This window comes from Ailuropoda melanoleuca, chromosome X (assembly GCF_002007445.2).
Source record: "Ailuropoda melanoleuca isolate Jingjing chromosome X, ASM200744v2, whole genome shotgun sequence".
In the NCBI taxonomy this organism is placed as follows: Eukaryota; Metazoa; Chordata; class Mammalia; order Carnivora; family Ursidae; genus Ailuropoda; species Ailuropoda melanoleuca.
The window spans coordinates 112611131-112636994 of NC_048238.1; the positions used below are offsets into that span (position 1 = coordinate 112611131).

A 25864-nucleotide genomic window follows, 5' to 3' on the forward strand; every position below is an offset into this window, starting at 1 on the left:
CTATAAAACCAAGCATTTACACTCCTGGACATTTATCCAAAGAAATAAATACTTATACTCATATAAAAACCTGTACATGAATGTTAATAATAATAAATAAAAATAGAAAAATACTGGCAACAACTCAAATGCTGTTCAATAGGTGAATGGTTGAGCAAACTATTTTACATCCATACTATAGAATACTACTCAGCAATAAAGATGAATGGACCATTGATACATGCAACAACCTAGATACACTTCAAGGGTATTATGCTTAATGAAAACAGCCAATTCCAAAATGTTACATACTGTATGGTTCCATTTATATAACTTTCTCAAAATGACTAAACTACAGAAATAAAGAACAGATTAGTGGTTGCCAGGGGACAGGGATGGAGGTGGGGTGTAGTAAGGGGTGAGTGAGAATACAAATAGGTAGCACAAAGAAGTTCCTTTATGGTGATGCAACAGCTCTGTATCTTGATTGTGGTGATGGTTCCAAAAAACTATGCATGGAATTAAATTGCATAGACCAACACACACATGCACACACACACACACACACATACACACACACACACACACACACACAGATGCAGATTTTAAAATGGTGAAAGCTGAATAAAATCTGTGGTCTAACAGTAGTTTACAAATGTCAAATTCCTGGGTTTGATATACTAAATTATATAAGATGTCACCATAGGGAAGCTAGGAGACGGGTTCACAAAATTTTATAGACTATTTTTGTAGCTTCCTATTTCAAAATAAGTTTTAAAAGAGTACTTTCCTAGATTGTGTAGAAACACTTAAGAAAATTAATAACAAAAACCTTGAATTCGATCCTCAATTGTGACATGTATTATTTTTTTCTCAAGACAAACTACTGTGTTCTAACTGTAACTGCTTCAAATTATTTTGGTCATAAAGAGAACTAAGCAAAAAACTGCATTGATCAATGCAAACACTTTAGCATCAAAAAATGTATAACTTCTCTTTTAAAATATCACCGCAATCTGAGGTAGATTTTGGATTATTTCTCTTCTGAAGGTTAATTTGATTTTTAAAAACTGTTAGGCATCATCAGAGTCTTAAACTTAGGAATAAAGCACATGAGACATATAATTTTAGGTCAGACATAAGATCTATCTTTGGAACAGTAAGACTATTTTCTCGTGTATTTCCTACCTGTCACGTAAGGCAATAAAGACAAGTCCAAATATGCTTCAAATAATAGCAACTTGTAAGAATGTCAGGTCTGGAGACACCTGTGGTGGGGTGGGATTTCATGGGGCCGGGAGACATGAGATTTGGGTTCTTATCTCTGCCCTTCTTAACCGTAGGATTTTAGGCAAGTCATTTAATCTCTTTTAGCTTCATTTTCCCTCTCTATAAAACTGCAGTCATTGTTGTTCTGCTTACTTAAGAGGGTTGTTATGAAGATTGTGAGATAATATAAATGCAAGCAATTTGTAAAGCTGTAATGTGATATAGAAATATAAGGTGTCACTAAGGGTGGTATATTAAAAGTGTACTGACTTAAAAAAAAAGAACGTATAAGTCTAAAATCCCTTTTGGTCACTATTTCTGATTACATTCACTTATCCTCCACCCCAGAAGTCACTACTGCTGTAAGTTTAGTATGTACCATTTCATAGTTCTTTTTTATTTTATGCACACATGTATGTACTTATAAAAATATATGTAAATATATAGTATTATTTTTGCATGCTTTCTACATAAACGTTATCATATGGTGTGTGTCATTCTGTAGCTTGCTTTTTCAGTCAACGTTATATCTTAAAGATATATTCATATTGATACATATAGCTTTAATTAATCTATTGTGAGTGTGGCATTCCATTCGATATACAATTTTTATTTAACTATTTCTCTGTTATTGGACATTCAGGCTGTTTTCAAATTTTTGCGGTGTTGTAGAAAATATTCTTGTATATGTCTCCTAATGCACATGTATGTTTTTCTCTGGGGAAGAAATAAAATTGATGTGTCATAGATTAACATTTTGAACTTTACTACAACTGCCAAATTATACTACAAAGTGGCTGTGCCGATTTATACCTCCATCATTTCCCCATACCCTTGTTAAAATTAGATCTTATCTTCCAAATGTAACCTATAAAAAATCAATCCACCTCATGGCAGTCTCAGCATGGTGTCATGTTCAAATAAACACTTGTCTAAAATCCAAAAAGGAAGTAAAAAACATTACTTTTTTGGTCTCTTAATATGCCCTTCATGACACGCAGAAAACTACCTTTAAAAAATAATTTTCACCCATTTACTTCCTGAAATCCCCACTCATCATGGCATAGTAGATACTCCAATCTCTATCTCTCTCAAAATTACCTAAAACACTGATATCTAGCCCAAGTTAATTTTTTCTCCTTTTAGTAATTGTCTACTCTTTCCAATATAAATCAAACAAATCCTGGCTTGTTTCATTTCTCTCTCTTAACCATTATCCTGCTCTTTGGAACAAAGTCCAGGAACAGATTGTGCAAGGGCAGAATTCTCTTAAGTGGATGCATGGAGTGTAAGTTGTAAGTACTTTTATTTTAATTCTTTTTCCTATCATACAAGCTAGAGCAAAGTGCAAGACTGGTTTTAAGTTTGAACTTTAAGCAGGAAGAATGTCTTCCCACAAGATGGGGTTTTTAAATTCCTCTTTTATTTACACAGTACACAGAAAAACGCAGGTCCTGAAGAAAAAAAAACCACATAGCTCCCAGGGAGATAGCAGATAAGAAGCACTCAGATCAGAACAGCTGCATCAGGAGGTATTAATACAACTCTTTCTAGTTATGATTACTCTATTCATACCGTCTCTGTTTCAATAATTCTGAGCCCTTCAGCAAGGTTTTTAGTCTTTCCATGATTGGTTAACAAATATTTCTAGAGTTCTTCTTGTCGTCTAGTTTGTGAGAGAGGTGTCTATTCCTAGGGACCTTTTAGTTAAGTTTCAGAGTGACATTGTGCCATCGTGGTTAAGCATACAAACTCTGAGGTCAAACTGCATGGGTGACATGACTTTATCACCTATTTGTGTGACCTTGGGTAAATAATTTTAGCTCTCTAAGTCTCAATTTCCTTATTTATAAAAGTAATAATAGTACCTTATCTCGTAGATCTATTCTGAGAGAAACAGTTCTTCCTGGTATATCTTATGTGAAAGGAAAACAAAAACATACCTATCTTTTCTTTGATTCTCACTCATTCTTGTATCAGGGAAATGCAAATCAAAACCACAATGAGATACCATTTTACGCTGAGAAGGATGGCCATAATAAATTTTTTAATGGAAAATAACAAGTGGTGAGGCTGTGAAGAAATTGGAACCCTTGTACATTGCTGGTGGGAATGTAAAATAGTTCAGCCACTGTGAAAAAGAGTTTAACAATCCCTCAAAACGTTAAACATAGAATTACCATATGACATGGCAATTGCACTTCTAACTATATACACAAAAGAAGTGAAAACAGGTTTTCAAGCAAAAACTTGTATACCAAATTTCCTAGGATTCCTATTTTACAGTATCCAAAAGTGGCGGACAACTTAAATATCTATGAAAGGATGAGTGGATGAAGAAAATGTGTTCTGTCCACACAATAGCATATTATTCAGCTTTAGAAAGGAATGAAATTCTGACACATGTTACAATATGCATGAACCTTGAAAGCATTATGCTAAATAAAATAAGCCAGACACAAAAGGACAAATATTTCATGTTTCAATTTATATTATATGTTTTGTATAGTTATATTACATTAAGAAAAATGTGTGTTTGCATAGCCCAATTTTCTCTTCTCTTCTTGGGAGCTGGACTGCCCACAGAAATAATGCAACACAGAAAGGCACGCAATTTAGTGTAACCCAGTGACTTTGGCAAGAGAGGGGTACAGAGAGGAAAAGAAAGAGAGAAGAGAGCCTAACACTCAAGGCATCTTGCCACTCTGGGACTTTGCAGGTAAACCCACCTATTAACCAGGTGGGGGCCTGGGAAAATTGTTTGAATATTCAAAAAGCATAATTCAAGGCAATTCTGAAACTGGTTTTGTGTGTGTGTGTGTGTGCATTCCTACTGCAAAAATTCCAGCCAAATGCTATGAATAAGCAAGAGTGTTGGAGAAATAAGAACAGCATGAGCAAGTAACATCTTATCATAATAATGTTCTCTTGCAAGGTCAGGCACAATATTTTCTGGAAGATCTAAGTTAATTTGTGTGAAAGAAGCCAACCTGCCACAGTAATGGGGGCAAGAAGTGGTTAATCAGCAACCAAAGGGCTCCTGCTTCCTGGGGCAATTGGGGTGACATTTCCTTTCAACATTCCTTCCATCTATATCTCTGCGAAGTGTGGTGTTGGTTTCACTTCAGATTCCAAGGGGAAGGGACTTTTCCTAGCAAATGCATTTTAAAATGTTTCTCTCGGTGTCACGTTGTACAGAAGAACATTAATCCCACAGGGAGAATTAGCCACACACACACTCACACACACCAAACAAACAGAAGAAAAAAGTCCGACGTGAGCACAGACCCGGAACATTAAAGTCAGAGAGACAGAGCCACAGCTTCACACAGCCATTGCTCACATTTTAGAGGGAAACAAAGTCTTCCACAGAAACCTTCTGCACCACTCTTAGCAATGGACTCCTTTAGCTTGGCCTGGGCCATTCAATTGTGGATTGTTTCATAGCAGCCTTCCCAGGTAATGCCTGGATTTTCAGGTACCTCAATTCAGTGGATTGGGTCTTGGGGGCTCTTTTTGATGTGCATCTGATCAAATTATATTCTAGGAAAACATGGGATCAAGGAAGACTAGAATGGTAAAGTACTGACTGCAAGACTCCTTTACTAACTTCCAATAATGTCTGAATTCATGTCTAAGGAACATAGAAACACCTTTCAATTCCTAGTGTCTTGCCATCACTCAAACATTTCTTATGGAGAACAGAGAGATCCAATGCAATTCCAGTCTCAGGAAGAGCTCTAGAGAACACCACCTTTCTCTAAGCTGGAGAAACACACCTCATCCAATACCAACTTTAATTCCCTAAATTTTGTTTAAATCAAAGAATAGGCAATTAGAAGGGATAAGCGACTTGGTGTTCCATAGATTGGTTTACTTGGAGAGTGGTAAGGGTCTTTCCCCTCTTACTTAACTGTTTCTGTCAGTAAGGGTGCATCAGAGACCCTGTTGTAATAAGTTATGTGACTACTGAGGAACCCATAAGACTTGGGGCTGGTACAAGGACTATCATGAAGCGTAGCTACTGAGAGCCACTGAGAACTTTTTAAAGGTGTGGCTATATTATGCTATAAATGAAACAAGTCAGTTAGAGAAAGACAAATACCGTATGATTTCAATCATATGTGGAATTTAAGAAACAAATCTGATGAACATAGGGAAAGGGAAGGAAAAATAAAATAAGATGAAATCAGAGAGGGAGGCGAATCATAAGAGACTCTTAACTATAGGGAATAAACTGAAGGTTGCTGGAGGGGAGGGGGTGGAGCTATGGAGTAACTGGGTGATGGGCATTAAGGAGGGCACTTGAGGGAATGAGCACTGGGTGTTGTATGCAACAGATGAATCACTAAATTCTACCTATTAAACTAATAATACACTAAATGTTCACTAATTTGAATTTAAATAAAATCTTAAGAAACTAAAGGCGTGGCTGTAAGCAATCAACAGGAATAACAAAAACTTCCAGTCAGCTGGGATCACCTGTGAGAGCAGCAGCGAAATGTTCAGGCTTGGGAGACCTTACTACAGTGACTCATGGACACTACAAAAACTAATGATGTACTGGATGGGGACTAACTTAACATAAAGAAAACTATCGATTTCCCCATCCGAATATAAGAGTGTTTACCTCATAAGTTTGTCGTGAAGCTTAATTGAGATAAAATATGTAATTAACCTTGCATAATGCTTGGTACATAGTAAGTCCAAAGGTTATTAAAATTATTTTCACTAGCAAATGTAGTAGGGCTGAAGTCTCTGAAACACTGGGTAGGAATTTGAGCCAGCCATAGAGACCTTGAATTGTAACCTGGCCTTCAGATTCCTCATCAGGAGGGTGGGACCAGGAATAAGAGCGTTACACTTGGCACAAGTCCAAACTGCATGACTGCACAAACACTGTAACTGTTCTGTATTCAGACACATTTGAAAGGATTTTTCCGGCATAAATTTCTAAATGTGCTGCTTGTTTTGTAATTCAATCTAGGGCAGCAGCAGCAGTGCTATCATTATTTACATTTCTGCCTTTCAGTCTTGTATCCAAGATATTTGCAGCAGTCTGAATTGGCTCAGAACAAAATTCTTCTCTTCAAAATGCATTTCACATTATTTTCATACCTGTAAGCAAATAAATATTAATAATATTTTACATTGATTTGTTTCTGAGACATTTGGTCAAAAATAATTTATAGAAATGAACTGGTTTAGACACTGTGGGGAAGTTAACATTAAATTCTTCCTATTGCTTTGATTTTAAGAAATTATTTCAGTAGAGAAGAGCTTCATTAGCAATATGTTTCTAATATTTCTTTTAATATTGTTCTAACATTGTTTCTAATATTGTTATTACATTTCTTTCATTTTAATGAACAAAAGACAGTACAAAGTCTTTATAAACAATTGGAAAATCTCCTCATCTTAAATTAACTTTTCTTTTCTCTAGGATTTTGTATCTCCAATAATAACTTGGATATCTGTTAATCTTCAATTTATAATGTTACAGAGGAGAAAAACATTTTTACTTATGTATTTGTCCAGTCTTAAGATGGTTCCAATAGTGACCAGTTACTTTTCACTCTACCCTGTTGTGTTTGGAGTATTACATTCTCTCACATTAGTAAATAACTGCACATCTGCATTAGTCTTTCTTCACTAGGGTGACCTCACGTTCTGGAAGGACTAACCTGGTTGATCTATAATGGACTACTGTTTAACCTCAATGAATGAACTCTTGCAGAATAGTTTTTGAAGGATGGTTCATTGAATGGTCAGAGTTTTGTAAGAAGGCTCCTGGAAATGTTCACTTTACACACAAAGTTTCCAGATACTGTATTTCTGTATTTTTGCTTAGTTTTCATTTACTGCTTTGAATTCTTCATTGTCTCCTCTTTGCTCCAAACTGTGGATCTGGGACCATATATATCTCCAAGCAAATTTTTAGCCCTTAAATTCCCACAGCATTGCATCCTTTCTGAAGCATAACAGAATTTTTCTCTAAATTAAAGGGAAATCACAAGTCCTCACATTTAATGGCTCCTGATTCAGAATTAATTTTCTTTCCTTAGATGCCTAAATTACTCCAGTGCATAATTACAGAATCTTGCTTTGAAATGGGCCCTAGAGCTTAATCTAATTTTCAGCTCATTACAAGATTCATTATTACAGAATCAATGATAGTTTGTAAATCAGTCTCTAATTGAGTACTTACCTGATAAGGAAGACTACTTTATCAATTGTTAGAGAAATATTTCTTTTTTCTTCAAGATTTTATTTGTTTATTTGACAGAGAGAAAGACAGCCAGCGAGAGAGAGAACACAAACAGGGGGAGTGGGAGAGGAAGAAGCAGGCTTCCAGCGGAAGAGCCCGACGTGGGGCTCGATCCCCGGACCCTGGGATCACGCCCTGAACTGAAGGCAGACACTTAACGACTGAGCCACCCAGATGCCCCTAGAAAAATATTTCTTTTTTTAAATTTTTTTTTATTATATTATGTTAGTCACCATACAGTACATCCCTGGTTTCTGATGTAAAGTTCGATGCTCCATTAGTTGCATATAACACCCAGTGCACCAGGCAATACGTGCCCTCCTTACTACCCATCACCAGTCCATCCCATTCCCCTATCCATAAGACCCACTTCCCTAAATTGTCTTTGAGGAAAGGTTTATACTCCAATATAAGATTTCCCTATTTTCATTTAAAATGTTGTACTATCAAAATGTTGTACATTTATCTCTAAATGGATCAAATATGGCATATTTTAACAGGAAGTGATCATAGTGGTTCTATCTCCATTAATCCATATTCCAAAATATTGTCTACTCTTTAAAGCTACCAGCCCTGATGCAGCATCCCAAATATCAGTGCCAAAACCAGAAGTGCATTCTCTTATTACATTAATAATAATTTTACAGTATGGTGGCAGGAAATGCACTTTCAGTTCACTGGCTATAGCTATTATACTATGTGGAAACAACTGCCTGAAAGTCAGCCAGGTCCCTTGGCATAAAGGCCAACCCTGAGTAAGACAAAGGTAATACAAGAAGGGAAACTATGCCACCACACCGAAAGCATTATTGAGACACTTTAAAACAGGGCTTCTCAACTCGTTGTGGTGGACCTTTTGAAAAAATTATTATTCTAATCCACCATAGACTTTTGTAAAATAGGAAATCATGCACTTGGATGTAGCATCAATGTCAAAATGCTCTAAAACTTTCTAAATACTTACTTTCCATTAGCATATTTAATTAGTATACTTGTATGATTTGTATATTTATCATATATATCAGGGATTGGTAACAGTTTTAGGACTGATTGGTCTGTGAAACACAAGCTGAATAAGAAAGCCTGAGAAATACATTTGGCAACGTAATCCTTTCAGTATAGTTCAAGTGACATGCTGATTCAAGCATCCCTGCCCCTGGTAAGCACCAAATGTGTGTGTGTTAAATACAACTTGGTGGCCATGATTAAGGATACATAAATACTTGGTTATGCCAAGCCTATCAGTGAAACCAATTGCCATTTATAAATCATGTTTGAAGTACTTTAATTATGACACCTTGGCTAATCATATGTGTAAGGGAAAATATGTTTGCCTGGTGGTGGGTTGTATCAAACATCATTTTTTCAGTTAGGTAATCACCAGAAATAGTTCAGGAAATGGCATGGCCACACAGGCAAAAGAGAGACCCCTCCAAAAAGTAATTTTTCCAGAATCCTGAAATAACCTTAGGTCAGAGGTAGCAAAAATGAGAAGGGAATGGGCCATAACATGACAGATGGTATATTTAATTGAAGAACCAAGGAATAGTTACATGATTTGCCCTCCTCTGTCACTGGTGTTCACTTCAGGATGAAAACTATTTTAAATGAAGAAGTCTGACACTGAAGGCTATCAGGTTGGGCATTAGGGTTGAGGAGCAGGGCAGTACTTCATGGAATGTCTGCTACATGGAATCACATGACTGATTAGAAGCTAATCATCTACCGCAAAGGGGAAACTTCCTGGTTTCCACCCCCCCCACCCTGCTCCCATGTAGAATGAACTAGGGATATAGCAATCAGATTCAGAATTAACTGCCAAGGGAGCAAAGATTTTCACACCTGTAGAGAATATGAATTACAGCTACAAACACTTTTTCATCTAGGTCTTCTGTTATAAATATAAACAGGCAACCGAGATTCACTGAGAAGTAAAAACATCAAAGGAAATCACCAGACTCAACCAACATAGTAACTAATGTCCAAGGAATTAGTAAATGGAGAAAGCAGAAAAGAACTATAAATATACTTAAATAGTATTTACAGAAAGATTCATCACCCTCAGAATACATCATTAAATAATTCACATTCACAAAATAAAAATAAAATCCTATTCAAAGAAAGGAAATAATCAGGGTTCTTATTTGTAAATAATATAATCCATATAGGTTTGTCTAAGCATTAGCAAATATTTATTGAGTGGCTACTATGTGCCAACTACTCTTTTAGACATTGGAGATAGGAGATACAGCAGCAAGTAAAACAAAGTTCCTTTATTATAGAGCTTATATTTCAGGGAAAGTCTAGAGACTTTTATGATTCAGGGGGATCCTGGGTAGCACAGTCAGCTAAGTGTCTTACTCTTGATTTTGGCTCAGGTCATGATCTCAGGGTGGGGAGATTGAGCCCTGCGTTGTTGCGCTCCACTTAAGTTTCTCTCTCCTTCTGCTCCTCCCCCACCTCAAAAGAATAGATAAATATTTTTTTAAAAAGCATGTGATTCAGGTAGCAGGTAGTGATATCTAGCAGAGTAAGGGAGACAGCAAATGCCAGGGGCATATGTATGTGCGTCTGTGAGTATGTGAACACGTCGTGTATACTACTGTAGATGGAATGGCCAGAATAGGCCTCTGATAAGGTAATATTTGAGCCAGGAATTAAAGAAAGTGATAAGGTGAGCCAAGAAGATAGAATGTTCTAAGCAAAAGGAGTGTCTAGGGGTTTTTGATTAATAGTAAGGAGACCAGTGTGGCTTCAGCACACTGAATAAAGAGTGATAGAAGTTGAAATGAAAGCAATAAGAGCAGGCCCAGTTTTATAGGATTTTGTAAATCATTGTATTTTGGCTTTCACTATGAGACATATGGAAAACCATTGTATGGTTACTAGCAGAAGACTGACATAATCTGACTTATATTTTAACAGTCTCACTTTGGTGATTGTGTAGACAATAGGCTAGAGGGAACAAGAGTATAAGTAAGGAGACCAGTTAGCAGGTTATTACAGTGATGGAAATGAGATGATTGTGGCTTAAAGCGGGGTGTTACCAGTGGGAATGAGGATATATGGTGATACTCTGGAAATATTTAAAAGGAAATATGGACAGGATTTGCTGGTGGATTAAATTTGGGGTGTGAGTCTATTATAATGGAGAAAATTGCAGGAGAATCAGTTTATTTTTGTTGAGGGACATGTTAAATAAAAAAACATCTATTGAACATCCAAGTGGAGACATTGAGTAGGCAGTGGGGTATATTATTCTGAAGTTCAGGAGAGGGGTCTTAAGCTATAGATACTAATTTGACAGCCTTCTATATACAGAAAGCATTTAAAGCCATGACACTGGATGATAACAGCTAAGGAATGAGTGTGGACAGAAACAATAAGAGGACCAAGGATTGAGTGCTGTGTTACTTCAGATTTTTGCAACTGGGGGCTAAAATATTACCAGAGGATATGGAGAAGAAATAACCAGTGAGATAGGAGAAGTATAAAGAGGTGTCCTGGAGGCCAAATAGTTAAAGTGTTCCAAGAAAGAGAGAGTAATTGATAATGTAAATAATACTGACAGGTCAACTAAGATGAAGACTAATAATTAACCTTTGATATTAGCAATATGGAAAATTGGTAAAATTAAGGGTAATTTGTTAAATACGGTTATCGGTTGAGGGTGAGAATGGAATACTAGATATTGAAGGCTTTTTTTAAAAAAAGTTTTTATTTTATTCCTGGTTAGTTAACATAGAGTGTTATAGTAGTTTCAGGTGTACAGTTTAGTGATCCAACACTTAACATACATCACCCGGTGCTCATGACAGCAAGTGCACTTCTTAATCCCCATCACCTACTTCCTCCTTCCCCCACCTACTTCCCCTCTGGTGACCATCATTTTGTTCTCTATGCTTACAAGTCTGTTTCTTGGTTTATGTCTCTTTTTTTTCCTCCCCCCCTTTGTTTGTTTTGTTTCTTAAATTCCATATATGAATGAAATCATATGGGGCGCCTGGGTGGCACAGCGGTTAAGCGTCTGCCTTCGGCTCAGGGCGTGATCCCGGCGTTATGGGATCGAGCCCCACATCGGGCTCCTCCACTATGAGCCTGCTTCTTCCTCTCCCCCACTCCCCCTGCTTGTGTTCCCTCTCTCGCTGGCTGTCTCTATCNATTTAGGAAAAAAAAAAAAAATCTTTAAAAAAAAAAAAAAAAAAAAAAAAAAGAAATCATATGGTATTATCTGACTGACTTATTTCACTTAGCATTATACTCTCTAGCTCCATCCATGTCTTTGCAAATGGCAAGATTTCATCTTTTTTATGGCTGACTAATATTCCATTGTGTATATATATATATATATATCACAGCTTTTCTTTCCTCAGAACTTGCAGTAGGGTTCAGTGTTAGGGCTAGAATAAGGGTAAGGGTTAGGGTTAAGGCTGTGGTGAGGGTGTGGGCCTATTGTACTGCAGTTTATAGACCTCTACAGAGGGTTAAGTTTAGGGCAAGGTTATGGTCATGGTGAGGGCTTAGGGTTAGGGGTTAGTGGTTAGAGGTTTGGGGTTAGGCATAAGGTTTGGTTTAGGATTAAGTTTTCAATTAGAAGAATACTCTCTACTTCCATCCATGTCTTGCACAGGACAAGATTTCCTTCTTCATGGCTGAGTAATATACCATTGTACATACAAACTAATCTTTTCTTTCCTCAGATCTTGGAGCAGGCTCGATGTATGGCTGGAATAAGGGTCAGGGTTAAGTTTAGGGTCAGTGTGAGGATATGGGCCTATTGTCCTGCAGTTCAGAGACCTCTCCAGAGAATAAAACCTCAGTCGTCCTTGGGGGGAGAATAAACATGGCAACCACCCACCCAGATGAGGTAAAGATGGAATTTGGCATTCTAAGTACTCTTTAAATGGATATTCAGTTGGTCCTTCTCTTTTGATCTCTGTCTTCACACTCATTTTCAGAAATACTATGAATTCTTTTTTTAAAGTTTTTATTTATCATATAGTGTAATATTAGATACTGGGCACAATGAAGTGATTCAACACTTCCATACAACACCTGGTGCTAATCATAAGTGCGCTTCTTAGTCCCTGTCACCTATGTAACGCATCCCTCCACCCCTCTTCCCTCTGGTAACCATCAGTGTGGTCTCCACAGTTAACAGTGTGGTTCTTGATTTGTCTCTGCTTCATTTTCCCCCCCATTTGCTGGTTTGTTTTGTTTCTTAAATTCCACATATGGACTCTGAGAAACAAACTGAGGGCTTCAGAGAGGAGGGGGGTGGGGGGTTGGGATAGGCTGGTGATGGGTAGTAAGGAGGGCACGTATTGCATGGTGCACTGGGTGTTATATGCAACTAATGAATCATCGAACTTTACATCAAATAAATAAATAAAAATATAAAAAAATTCCACATCTGAGTGAAATCATATGTCATTTGTCTTTCTTTAACAGACCTATTTTGCTTCAAATAATATTCTCTAGCTCTGCCTGTGTCATTGCAAATGGCAAGATTTCATTCTTTTTCGTAGCTGAGTAATATTCTGTTATATATATATACACACACATATGCATATATATATCATATTTCTTTATCCATCCATCAGTTGATGGACACTTGGGCTGCTTCCATATCTTGGCTATTGTAAATAATGCTGCTATAAACATAGAAGTGCACGTATTCCTTTGAATTAGTGTTTTTGTCTTCTGTGGGTAAATATCCAAGTGCAATTGCTGGAACATAGAGCAGTTCTATTTTTAACTTTCTGAGGTAACTCCATGACTGTTTTCCAGAGTGGGTATACCAGTTTGCATTTCCACCAATAGTGCAAGAGGGTTCCCCTTTATCCACATCCTTGCCGACATCTGTTGTTTCTTGTGTTGTTGATTTTAGCCATTCTGACAGCTATGATGGGATATCTTATTGTATAACTATAGCATTTACCTGATGGTAAGTGATGATGGACATATTTTTATGTGTCTGTTGGCCATCTGAATGCCTTTGTAGAAATGTCTGTTCATGTCCTCTGCCATTTTTTAATTGGATCATTCATTTTTTGGCTGTTGACTTATAAAAGTTCTTTATACATTTTGGATACTAAACCTTCATTGGATATGTCATTTGCCAATATCTTCTCCCATTCTTTAGGTTGCATTTTCATTTTCTTGATTGTTTCCTTTGCTGTGAAGAAGCTTTTATTTTGATGAAGTCCCAATAGTTTATTTCTTGTTTTGTTTAAACATGCTTGACTCAGGAGGCATATCTACAAAGAAGTTCCTATGGCTGATGTCAAAGAAGTTGCTGCCTCTGTTCTCTTCTAGAATTTTTATGGTTTCACATTTAGGTTTTTAATTATTTTTTTTTTAAGATTTTATTTATTTATTTGACAGAGATAGAGACAGCCAGCGAGAGAGGGAACACAAGCAGAAGGAGTGGGAGAGGAAGAAGCAGGCTCACAGCGGAGGAGCCTGATGTGGGGCTCGATCCCACAACCCCGGGATCACGCCCTGAGCTGAAGGCAGACGCCTAACCGCTGTGCCACCCAGGCGCCCCTAGGTTTTTAATTATTTTCAATTTATTTTTGTGTATGGTATAACAAAGTGGTCCAGTTTCATTCTTTTGCAGGTAGCTGTCCAGTTTTCCCAACACCATTTGTTGAAAAGACTGTTTTTTTCCAATTGGATATTCTTTCCTGCTTTGTCAAAGATCAATTTGCCATATAAATGTGGGTCTGTTTCTGGGTTTTCTATCCTGTTCTACTGATGTATGTGTCTTGTTTTTGTGTCAGTACCTTACTGTTTTTGTTATTATAGGTTTATAGGGGTCTTTTGTGGTTCCACACAAATTTTAGGATGGTTTGTTCTAGCTATGTAAAAAATGCTGTTGGTATTTTGATAGGGATTGCATTAAATGTGTAGATCACTTTGGATAATATACATTTTAACAATATTTGTTCTTCCAATCCATGAGTATAGAATGTCTTTCCATTTCTTTGTGATGTCTTCAGTTTTTTTCCTCAGTGTTTTATAGTTTTCAGTTACATTTATTCCTAGGTGTCTTATTACTTTTGCTGCGATTGTAAATGGGGTTGATTCCTTAATTTCTCCTTCTGCTGCCTCATGTTTAGTGTACAGAAATGCAACAGATTTCTATACATTGATTTTATATCCTGTGACTTAACTGGATTCATTGATCAGTCCTAGCACTTTTTTGGTGAAGTCTTCTGAAGGCCAATAATGAAGCAGCAGAATAAGAAATCAAGGAATCGATCCCATTTGCATTGCACCAAAACCAATAAGATACTAGGAATAAACCTAACCAAAGAGAAAAAAGATCAGTACTCCGAAAATTATAGAACACTTATGAAAGAAATTGAAGAAGACAAAGAAATGGAAAAGAAATGGAAAATATTCCATCCTCATGGATTAGAACAAACATTGCTAAAATGTCTATACTACCTAAAGCAATCTACACATTTAATGCAATCTCTATCAAAATACCAACAGCATTTTTCACACAGCTAGAACAAACCATCCAAAAATTTGTACTGAACCACAAAAGACCCCAAATAGCCAAAGCAATCCTGAAAAAAAAAGTAAGGCTGGAAGCTACACGATTCTGGATTTCAAGCTGTATTAGAAACCTGTAGTCATTGAGACAGTATGGTACTGGCAGAAGAACAGACACATAGATCAATGGAACAAAATAAAAAACCCAGAAATAAACCCACATTTATATGGTCATTTAATCTTTGACAAAGCAGGAAAGACTATCCAATGGGAAAAAGACAGTCTTTTCAACAAATGGCTTTGGGGAAACTAGACAGCAACATGCAGAAGAATGAAATTGGATCACTTTATTACACCATATAGAAAAAATAAACTCAAAATAGTTTTTCATAATATTCTCATAATTGTGGTGTTGGTCATTATTTCTCCTCTCTCTTTGTAATTTTATTTATTTGATTCCTTTCTGTTTTTTTTCTTGATAAGTCTAGCTAGAGGTTTATAAATTTTGTTGTTTTTTTTTCAAAGAACCATGTCCTGGTTTCATTGATCTGTTCCATTGTTTTTTTAGTTTCTATGTCATTTATTTCTGCTCTCTTATTACTTCCTTTCTTGTGGTGAATTTGGGTTCTTTGTTGTTCTTTTTCTAGTCCCTTTAGTGCAATGTGAGATTGTTTATTTGAGATTTTTCTTGATTCTTGAGGTAGTCATGTATTTCTATAAACTTACCTCTTAGAATGTTTTTGCTGCATCCCACAGGTTTGGGACAATTATGTCTTAATTTTCATTTGTTTCCATGTATTTTTAAAAATTTCTTCTTTTATTTCATGGTTCAGCCATTCATTGTTTAGTGACATGCTATTTAACCTCCATGTATTTGTGATCTTTCCAGATTTTTTTCTTGTGGTTGACTTCTGGTTCATAGCATTGTGGTCATAAAAGGTACATGGCATGATTTTGATCTTCTTGAATTTGTTGAGGCTTGTTTTGTGGACTAGCATTTGATCTATTCTGGGGAATGTTCCATGTGCAGTTGAAAAGAATGTGTATTCTGTTTTAGGATGGAATGTTCTGAATATATCTGTTAAATCCATCTGTTCCAGTGTGTCATTCAAAGCCATTGTTTCCTTGTTGATTTTCTGTTTAGAAGCTCTGTCCATTGATGTAAGTGGGGTGTTAAAGTCCCCTACTATTTTTGCATTACTATTATTAGTTCCTTTATGTTTGTTTTACTTGTACGATGAATTTGTTGCTCCTGTGTTGAGTGTTGAAATATTTACAATTGTTATATCTTCTGTTATATATCTGTTGTCCCCTTTATTATTTTATGGTGTCCTTGTCTCCTGTTACAGTCTTTGTTTTAAAGTCCATTTTTCCCAAAATAAGTATTGCTACTCTGGTTTTCTTTTGACATCCATTGCATAGTAAATATTTCTTCATCATCTCACTTTGATTCTGCAGGTGTCTTTAGGTTTAATGGATAAAGATGTGGTAAATATATACAATGGATTATTACTCAGCCAACAAAAAGGTTGAAATCTTACCATTTACAATGACGTGGATGGAACTGGAGGGTTTTATGCTAAGCAAAACAAGTCAATCAGAGAAAGACAACTATCATATGGTTTCACTCATAGGGGAATTTAAGAAATAAAACAGGATCATAGGGGAAGGGAGGAAAAAATAAAATAAGACAGAATCAGAGAGAGAGAAACAAACCATAAGACTCTTTACTATAGGAAACAAAGTGAGGGTTGCTGGAGGGGAGGTTGGTGAGGGGATGGGTAACTGGGTGATGGGGATTAACGAGGGCATATGATGTAATAAGAACCGGGTGTTATGAGCAACTGATGAATAACTGAACTCTACATCTGATACTAATGATGTACTACATGTTAACTGAAATTTAAATAAAATAAGATGTTAAAAAATGAAAAAAGAAAATGAGTCTCTTGTAGGCAGCATATAAATGGGTCTTCTTTTCTTATTCATTCTGTCACCCCATGTCTTCCATTTGGAGTGCTTAGTCCACTTACTTTCAGAGTAATTATTGATAGATATGTATTTAGTGCCATTTTCTTACTTGTTTTGTGGTTGTTTCTGAAGATTTTCTCTGATCCTTTCTTGTCTTTCTGATTTGATGATTTTCTTTAGTGTATATTTTATTTCTCTTTATTCTTTGCATATTTATTAGTGGTTTTTGATATATGGTTGCCATTAGGTTTGTATATAACATCTGCATATAGTAAAAGTCTATGTTAAGTTGATGGTCATTTAAATTGACCCCATTCTCTTTTCTCCTCCCCATGTTTTAGGTATATCTTGTTATATTTTATATTCTTTATTGTGTGAGTTCCTTGACTGATTTTTTTTGTAGAAATATTCATTTTCACTGCTTTGTATTTCCTACCTTTATAGTGTCATTTTTGGTATCTTCTTTCCACTCAAAGAGTCCCTTTTAATATTTCTTACAGAGCTGTTTAGTGGTCACAAACTCCTTAGGTTTTGTTTGCCTTGGAAACTATCTCTCATTCTATTCTGAAAGATAGTATAGTGAATGGAAAGAAGAGCAAAGGAGTTAATGGTATATGCTTGGGAGTTATGTTAATAGTGGATCATGAAATACAAAGTTATAAAAAGGAAAGTAGTACTAAAAGGTCAATGGATTGGACTTCCTAGAAGGGTCAAAAAAATGTTGAAATTGGGGCATTACAAGGAGTGAACAAAAAAGATAGGGGAAAATGGCTTGAGAAAGGGGAAGTTAAAATTGAGACTATATACAGAGTGCAGTTATTTATTAAAGGAAAGCTGGAAAACCAATTATGAGGCTCAGTTTCCAGAAACAATTGCCCAGGGCCAATGCCACAGAACTGGCCTGATTTGAAAAACTGTTGCTCCTGCATTATATGCCAACAAATTGACTTTACTGCAACAGCTACTGCTGCCAGCACTGATGCCACTACTTTATTAAGAACTTGACCTTGCAATCTCTGCCATCCTTCAAAGCCAAGTTCCTTCACTACTACCTATTCCAGCAAAATAGAAACCACACAGTACCACTTTATTCATGTCTGCAATTCCAAATCAAACTTTCATGCCAGGGCATCTGATTGGTAGACATTAAGTCACATCTTAGCTTCAACACAGACTAGAAGTTTGAGTTTTGACTTTTGCATTTGATAGGTAAAAATTATAATGTAAGAATTTCCCAGATATCAAAAGGCCATTCGTGATATGTTGGTCAGACACAATACGACAAACATTTACAATAGATATTTTTAGAAATTAAAAACATAATTGTCAAAAATGTACCTGTTATTAAAGGAGTAAGTATGCATACACCTAAAACTAGAGTTATACTTTAGTTGAAGATTGAACACAGAGATTCCCCCAAGATGCAACACAAAAAAGCAAAAAATGAAATAAGAAAAATTCAGAGACATGCAGATCTTCCTGAGAATCCCAACATTTATTTATGAGAGTTCCAGAAAGGAAAGGGAGGGAACAGAGGGAAGTTAAAGGAGAGACAGATATAGGCAGACAGAAAGACAGAAAGAAAAGGAAAGGAAAGGAGAAGAGAGGAGAGGGGAGGGGACGGGAGGAAAGGAAAGGAAAGGAAAGGAGAGAGAGGAAGGAAAAAAGAAGAAGGAATCAAAGAAATACTGTGCTAAAATGTCCTTCAATTGAAGAATGACTTATATCTTCCGATTTAAAGAGTCCACCAAGGGGATTTCTGGAGAAAATGGTGGAGTAGGAAGACCCTAAGCTCACCTCGTCCCATGGATACAACTAGATAACACCACATCAATGTAACCAACCCAGAAAATGATCCAAAGACTGGCAGAAGAGACTCTCCACAGCTAAATGTAGAGAAGAGGCCACATCAAAGAGGGTAGAAAGGACAGAGATACAGTCAGAAGCTAAAGAGATCCTCAAGACTGCCCACAGGAAGGAGGGATGCTTTGGGCATGGAGAGGGGACAAAAACAGACACTCACTCCAGGCACCCCAGGCATGGGGAACCCACAGGTGGGAGATGAATCCACATAACATTTGGCTTTGAAAATCAGAGGGGCCAAATTTCAAGAGTTCTTATAATTAGTGGGGCTTAACACCTGAAACATTAAAAATCAATGGGCTTTGCTCTGAGTGATAGGAAATTGAGTCCCCACCTTAAAGAGATAGCACAATCGACAGACCTGATAAGATACATCAAGAAGCAGCAGTTTGAAAAACACCTAGGGTATACGGGAAGGAGGTTTATTTACTAACTTCAGAGCATGTGCTGGAGGAGCAGGGATCACTGGGAGACTTCTCCAGAAACGAAGGAGCTGGCAGTGCCATTTCCTTTCCAGTGTCCCACCTTGACACATGCACACCTGCAGGGAACAGCACAATGCCAACACTCACTACCTAACTTGCTAACAGTGTACCCTACTCCCATGTTCTCTTGTGACATGCTCCCTCTGGCCCCATGTTTTCTAAAGCTGCTTCAGTTCCCCTCACAGAGCAGATCTGCACAAATCTTGTTAACACCATATGTTCTGCCCATGTGCACAATTCTGTGAATCTGCCCTCTCCAACCTGGCCTGCCTTGGTTCCCAGCAGGTGCAGGTCCCATCCCACAGCAGACTGAAATAGACCTTGATGGCACCATGTACCCCACCCCCATGTTCTCCTGCAGACCTGTTCCCTCCAATATGCCTTTGGCCAGAGCCCATCCAAAGTAGTGTCACAAGCCTAGAGTGTGCAAGCAGCCCTGGCAAGGGCCGGGATCGTGCCAAAGTGACTCCTACCCTGGGGAAAGGGGAAGATAACAACACACACCAGTCTGACTGCAGTCCAAGCAGTGGGCTAGGGGCAGACATCTGATTGCAGGCCCTGCCCACCCACAAAAACTTCTCAGGGAAAAATGCCCTGCAGTTCAGTGTTACTGCATCTATAGCAAATGCCTGGCCTGACTAACCTCAAGTCCAAGGCAACCCCAGACTGGCCCATAAACAACACAGGGAACAAACCCTGTCCACAGCAAGCAATGGGAACCATTTCAGATGGCTGGACTAAAGGCAAATGTAGCTCAGTAGAGCCCACAACAGTAGAGCACACTCAACGCACATAGTAGATACTCTTGAAGTACCAGGTTCTTCAGCGCACTGCACTGCAGGACACTACAGGACCTTTTCTCCATAAGGTCACTACTTTCTAGAGCAGGAGAAGTAGCTGACTTTCTGAACACATAGAAACAGACATGGAGAGTTAGACAAAATGAAGAGACAGAGGAATATGTTCCAAATGCAAGAACAAGACAAAATCACAGCAAGAGAGGTAAGCAAAACCAAGATAAGTAATATGCCTAATGGAAAATGTAAAATAATGGTCATAAAGATACTCACTGGACTTAAGAGTGGAGAACTTCAGTGAGACCCTTAACAAAGAGATAGAAAATATAAAAAAGGAACCAATCAGAGATGAAGAACTCAATAACTGAAATTAAAAATACATTAGGTGGAATAAATAGTAGACTAGAGGCAGTAGAAGGATGGATCAGTGACCTGGAGGACAGAGTAATGGAAAGCAATCATGCTGAAGAGAGAAAAATAAATAAAAAATGAAACCAGACAGGGAATTCAGTGTCACCATCAAGCATAATAATACCCACGTTATACAGATATCAGAAGGAGATGAGAAAAGGGAACACAAATTTTATTTGAATAAATAATGGCTGGAAACTTCTTGAATCTGGGAAAAGAAACAAGAGTCCAGATCCAGGAGTCACAGAGTCCCCAAGGAAATCAACCCAAGGAGGTCCACACTAAGAAAAATAGTAATTAAAATGGCAAAAAGTAATGATAGAGAATTTTTAAAGCAGCAAGAGACAAGACAGTTAAATAAAAAAAAAAACCCATAAGGCTATAAGCTGATTTTTCACCAAAACTTGGCAGGCCAGAGGGATGTGGCATATGGCATGACATATTCAAAGTGCTGAAAGAGAAAAATCTGCAGCCAAGAATACTCTATCCAGCAAGGCTATCATTCAGAATAGAAGGAGCAATAAAAAGTTTCCCAAACAAACAAAAACTAAAGGAGTTCATGACCATCAAACCAGCTCTACAAGAAATGTAAAAGTGGACTCCTTGAGTGAAAAGGAAAGACCATAAGTAGGAGTAAGAAAAGAAACACAAAAACAGTAAAAATAAGTATATCTGTAAAAATCAGTCAAGGGATTCGGAAAATAAAAGGATGTAAAATATGATAGCATACACCTAACACATGGAAGTGAGGAGAGGAGCAAATAATGGGTTTGCACTTAAGCAATCATCAATTTAATATAGACTGCTATGTGCATAAGATGTTATACACAAACATAAAGGTAATCACAAATAAAAAGCCAGTAATAGATATGCAAAAAATAAAGACAAAGAAATCCAAATATACCACTAAAGAAAGCCAACAAACTATGAGAAGAGAGAGTAGGAGAAGAAAGGAGCAGAGAACTACAGAAACAACCACAAAACAAGAAACAAAATGCTAATAAATACATACCTATCAATAATTACTTTAAATATAAATGGACTAGCTGCCATCTTGCGTCCCTGCTTGTGTGCATCTAATCTCAGCTGGTCCACCCGAGACCCTCTGAGTGCCAATCCTATTCCCCCGCGCCGTCCCATTTCCGCTACAACACGATGAAAGAAACTATCATGAATCAGAAGAAACTCACCAAACTGCAAGCACAAGTGCGCATTGGTGGGAAAGGAACTGCTCGCCAAAAGAAGAAGGTGGTTCATAGAACGGCTACAGCAGGTGATAAAAAACTTCAGTTCTCCTTAAAGAAGTTAGGGGTAAACAATATCTCTGGTATTGAAGAAGTGAACATGTTCACAAACCAAGACCGTGATCCATTGTAATAACCCCAAAGCTCAGGCATCGCTCGCCGCGAACACTTTCACCATTTCAGGCCATGCTGAGACAAAGCAGCTGACGGAAATGCTACCCAGTATCTTAAACCCACTGGGTGCAGACAGTCTGACTAGTTTACGGAGACTGGCTGAAGCTCTGCCCAATCTGTGGATGGAAAAGCACCACTTGCTACCGGAGAGGATGACGATGATGAAGTTCCAGATCTTGTGGAGAATTTTGATGAAGCTTCCAAGAATGAAGCAAACTGAATTGAGTCAACTTCTGAAGAAGATAAAACTTGAAGAAGTTACTGGGAGCTGCTATTTTATATTATGACTGCTTTTTAAAATTTCGTTCATGGATCTGATAAAATCTAGATCTCTAATATTTTTAAGCCCAAGCCCTTTGGACACTGCAACTCTTTTCAGTTTTTGCTTATACACAATTGATTATTTGCAGCTAATTAGGCTGAAGAAGCCTGGGAATAAAGTTAGAAACAAGGTTAATAAAGTTCTTTGCCTAGGAAAATAAATAAATAATATAATATAATATAATATAATATAATATAAATGGACTAAATGCTCCAATCAAAGGACATAGGGTGACAGAATGGATAAAAAAATCAAGACCCATCTATATGTTGCCTACAAGAGACCCATTTTATTTTATTTTATTATTTTATTTTATTTTAGTCTTTTAAAAAAGACCTATTTTAAATTATTTTTAAAGATTTATTTATTTGAGAGAGAAAGAGAGTGGGGCAGAGGGAGAGAATCTTCAAGCAGACTCCCCACTGAACATGGAGTCTGATGTGGGTGTGGGTCTCAATCCCACAACTCATGATATCATGACCTGAGCCAAAACCAAGAGTTGAATACATAACTAATCTAGGCACCCTGAGACCCATTTTAGAACTAAAGACACCTGCAGATTAAAAGTGAAGGGATGAAAAGCATTTATCACGCAGATGGAAGTGAAAAGAAAGCTGAGGCAGCAATACTTATATTGAACAAAATAGACTTTAAAAAGAAGACTGTAACAAGAGACAAAGAAGGTCACTATATAATCATAAAGGGGACAATCCAAAAAGAAGATATAACAATTGTAAATATGAAGCCATAATGGGAGCACCCAAATACATAGAACAGTTAATAACAATCATAAGAGAACTAATTGATGGTAGTACAATAGTAGTAGGAGCCTTGAACACCCCACTTACATCAATGGACAGATTATTTAATCAGAAAATCAACAAGGAAAAGGGGCTTTGAATGACACATTGGACCAGATGGGGTCTAACATATATTCAGAACAGTCCATCCTAAAACAGCAGAATACGCATTCTTTCCAATCGTGCATGGAGCATTCTCCATAATAGGTCACACATTCGGCCCCAAAGCAAGTCTCAGTAAATACAAAAGGATGAAAGTCATACCATGCATCTTTTCATCATAATGCTATGAAACTAGAAATCAACCACATGAAAAAAATCTGGAAAGAGCACAAATACATGGCCGTTAAGTAACATGCTACCAAACAGTGAATGGGTCAAACAAGATCTCAGAGAGGTAATCAAAAATTACATGGAAACAAATGAAAATGAAAACACAACAGTCCAAAATCTTTGGGATGCAGCAACAGCAATTCTAAGGGAAGTTTCAAGCAATACAAGAAGCAAAAAAACAACAAACAAACTTGATAAACCTGTAAGCAGAATCATAAAAAAAAGGGATAGGGCTCAAATAAACAAAATCAGAAATGAAAGAGGAGAAATAAAAACCAACGCCACAGAAATGCAAAGGTTTATGAGAATATTATGAAAAATTATATGCCAACAAATTGGGCAACCTAGAAGAAATGGATAAATTCTTGGAAACATATAACCTCCCAAACAATCAGGAAGAAATAGAAAATTTAACATACAGATTACCAGCAATAAAATCGAATCAGGACACGTATTGCATGGAACACTGAGTGTTATACACAAACAATGAATCATGGAACACTACACCAAAAACTAATGATGTCGTGTATGATGACTAACATATCATAATTTAAAAAAAGTATTTAGTATGTCATAATCTCAATAATCAGAGAAATGGTAAAAAAAAATTGAATCAGTAATTGAAAAACTCCCAATGAACACCCTACAAACAAAAGTCCAGGACCAGACTGCTTCATAAGGGAATTCTGCCCAACATTTACAGAAGAGTTAACACTTATTTTACTCAAATATTTCCAAAAAATAAAAAAGGAAGGAAAGCTTTCAAATTCATTCTATAAGGCCATCATTACCCGGACACCAAAACTAGATAAAGACACTACAAAAAAAGAGAACTACAAGCCAATATCTCTGATGAACATAGATGCAAAAGTCCTCAACAAAATATCAGCAAACTGAATCCAACAACACATTAAAAAAATCACTCACCATGATCAAGTAGGATCTATTCCTGGGATACAAGTCTGTTTCAATATTTGCAAATCAATCAATGTGATAGATCACATCAAGAGAAAGCATATTTTCATTTCAAAGGATGCAGAAAAAACATTAGACAAAGAGCAACATCCATTCATGATAAAAACCTCCAACAAAGTAGGCTTAGAGGAAACATAATAAAGTCCATATGTGAAAAACCCACAACTAACATCATACTCAATGATGAAAAACTGAGAGCTTTGCCCCTAAGCTCAGGAACAAGACAAAGATGTCTACTATCACCACGTTTAATCAACATAGTACTGGAAGTCCTAGACACAACAATCAGACAATAAAAAGAAATAAAAGGCATCCAAACTGGTAAGGGAGACATACAATTTCACCCTTTGCAAATGACATGATATTCTATATAGAAAACCCTAAAGACTCCACCAAAAAACTACTAGAACTAATAAATGAATTCAGAAGATCATCGGATACAAAATCAATATTCAGAAATCCATTGCAATTCTATACAGTAATAATGAAGTTGCAGAAAGAAATTAAGGAATCAATCTCATTTACAATTGCACCCAAAATAATAAAATACCTAGGAATAAACTAACCAAGGGGGTGTAAGACCTGTAGTCTGAAAGTTATAAAACTTTGATGAAAGAAATTGAAGATGACACAAATGGAAAGATATTCCATGTCCATTGATTAGAAGAACTAATATTGTTAAAATGCCCATACTACCCAAAGCAATCTACAGATTTATTGTGATTTCTATAAAAGTAACAATACATTTTTCATTGAGCTAGAACAAACAATCCTAATGTTTGTATGGAAGCACAAAAGATCCTGAGTAGCCAAAGCAACTTGAAAAAGAAGAACAAAACCAGAGGGATCACAATCCCAGATTTCAAGATATACTAAAAAGCTGTAGTAGTGAAAACAGTGTGGCACTAGCACAAAAATGGACAAATAGACTAATGGAACAGAATAGAAAGACCAGCAATAAACCTAGGATTATATGGTTAATTATTCTTTAACAAAGGAGGCAGGAATATGCACAGAAAAAAGACAGTCTCTTTAACTGTCGGGAAAACTGGAGAGCTACATGTAAAACAATAAAACTGGACCACTTTCTCACAACATACGTAAAAATAAACTCAAAACAGATTAAGGAACTAAAATGTGAGACCTGAAACCATAAGAATCCTAGACAAGATCACAGGCAGTGATTTCTCTGACATCAGCCATAGGAACATTTTTCTAGATATGTCTCCTGAGACAAAGGAAACAAAAGCAAAAAAGTAAAATAAAGTATTGGGGCTACATCAAAATAAAAAGCTTCTGTACAGTGAAGGAAACAATCAACAAAACTAAAAAACAACCTACTGAATGGGAGAAAATACTTGCAAATGATGTATCTAATAAATGGTTAGTATCCAATATTTATAAAGAACTTATACAACTCAACACCCCAAAAACAAATAATCCAATTTAAAAATGGGCAGAGGACAT

At 36.8% G+C, this 25864-nt stretch overlaps 1 protein-coding gene and 1 pseudogene across 3 annotated transcripts in view; both read left to right on the forward strand.

The window, feature by feature from the left end:
* SPRY3 (sprouty RTK signaling antagonist 3) overlaps positions 1-25864 on the forward strand; it is a 151841-nt gene that overhangs the window by 98606 nt on the left and 27371 nt on the right. The gene's annotated exons all lie outside the window — the stretch shown is intronic.
* Positions 21690-22307, forward strand: LOC100464707 (annotated as a pseudogene).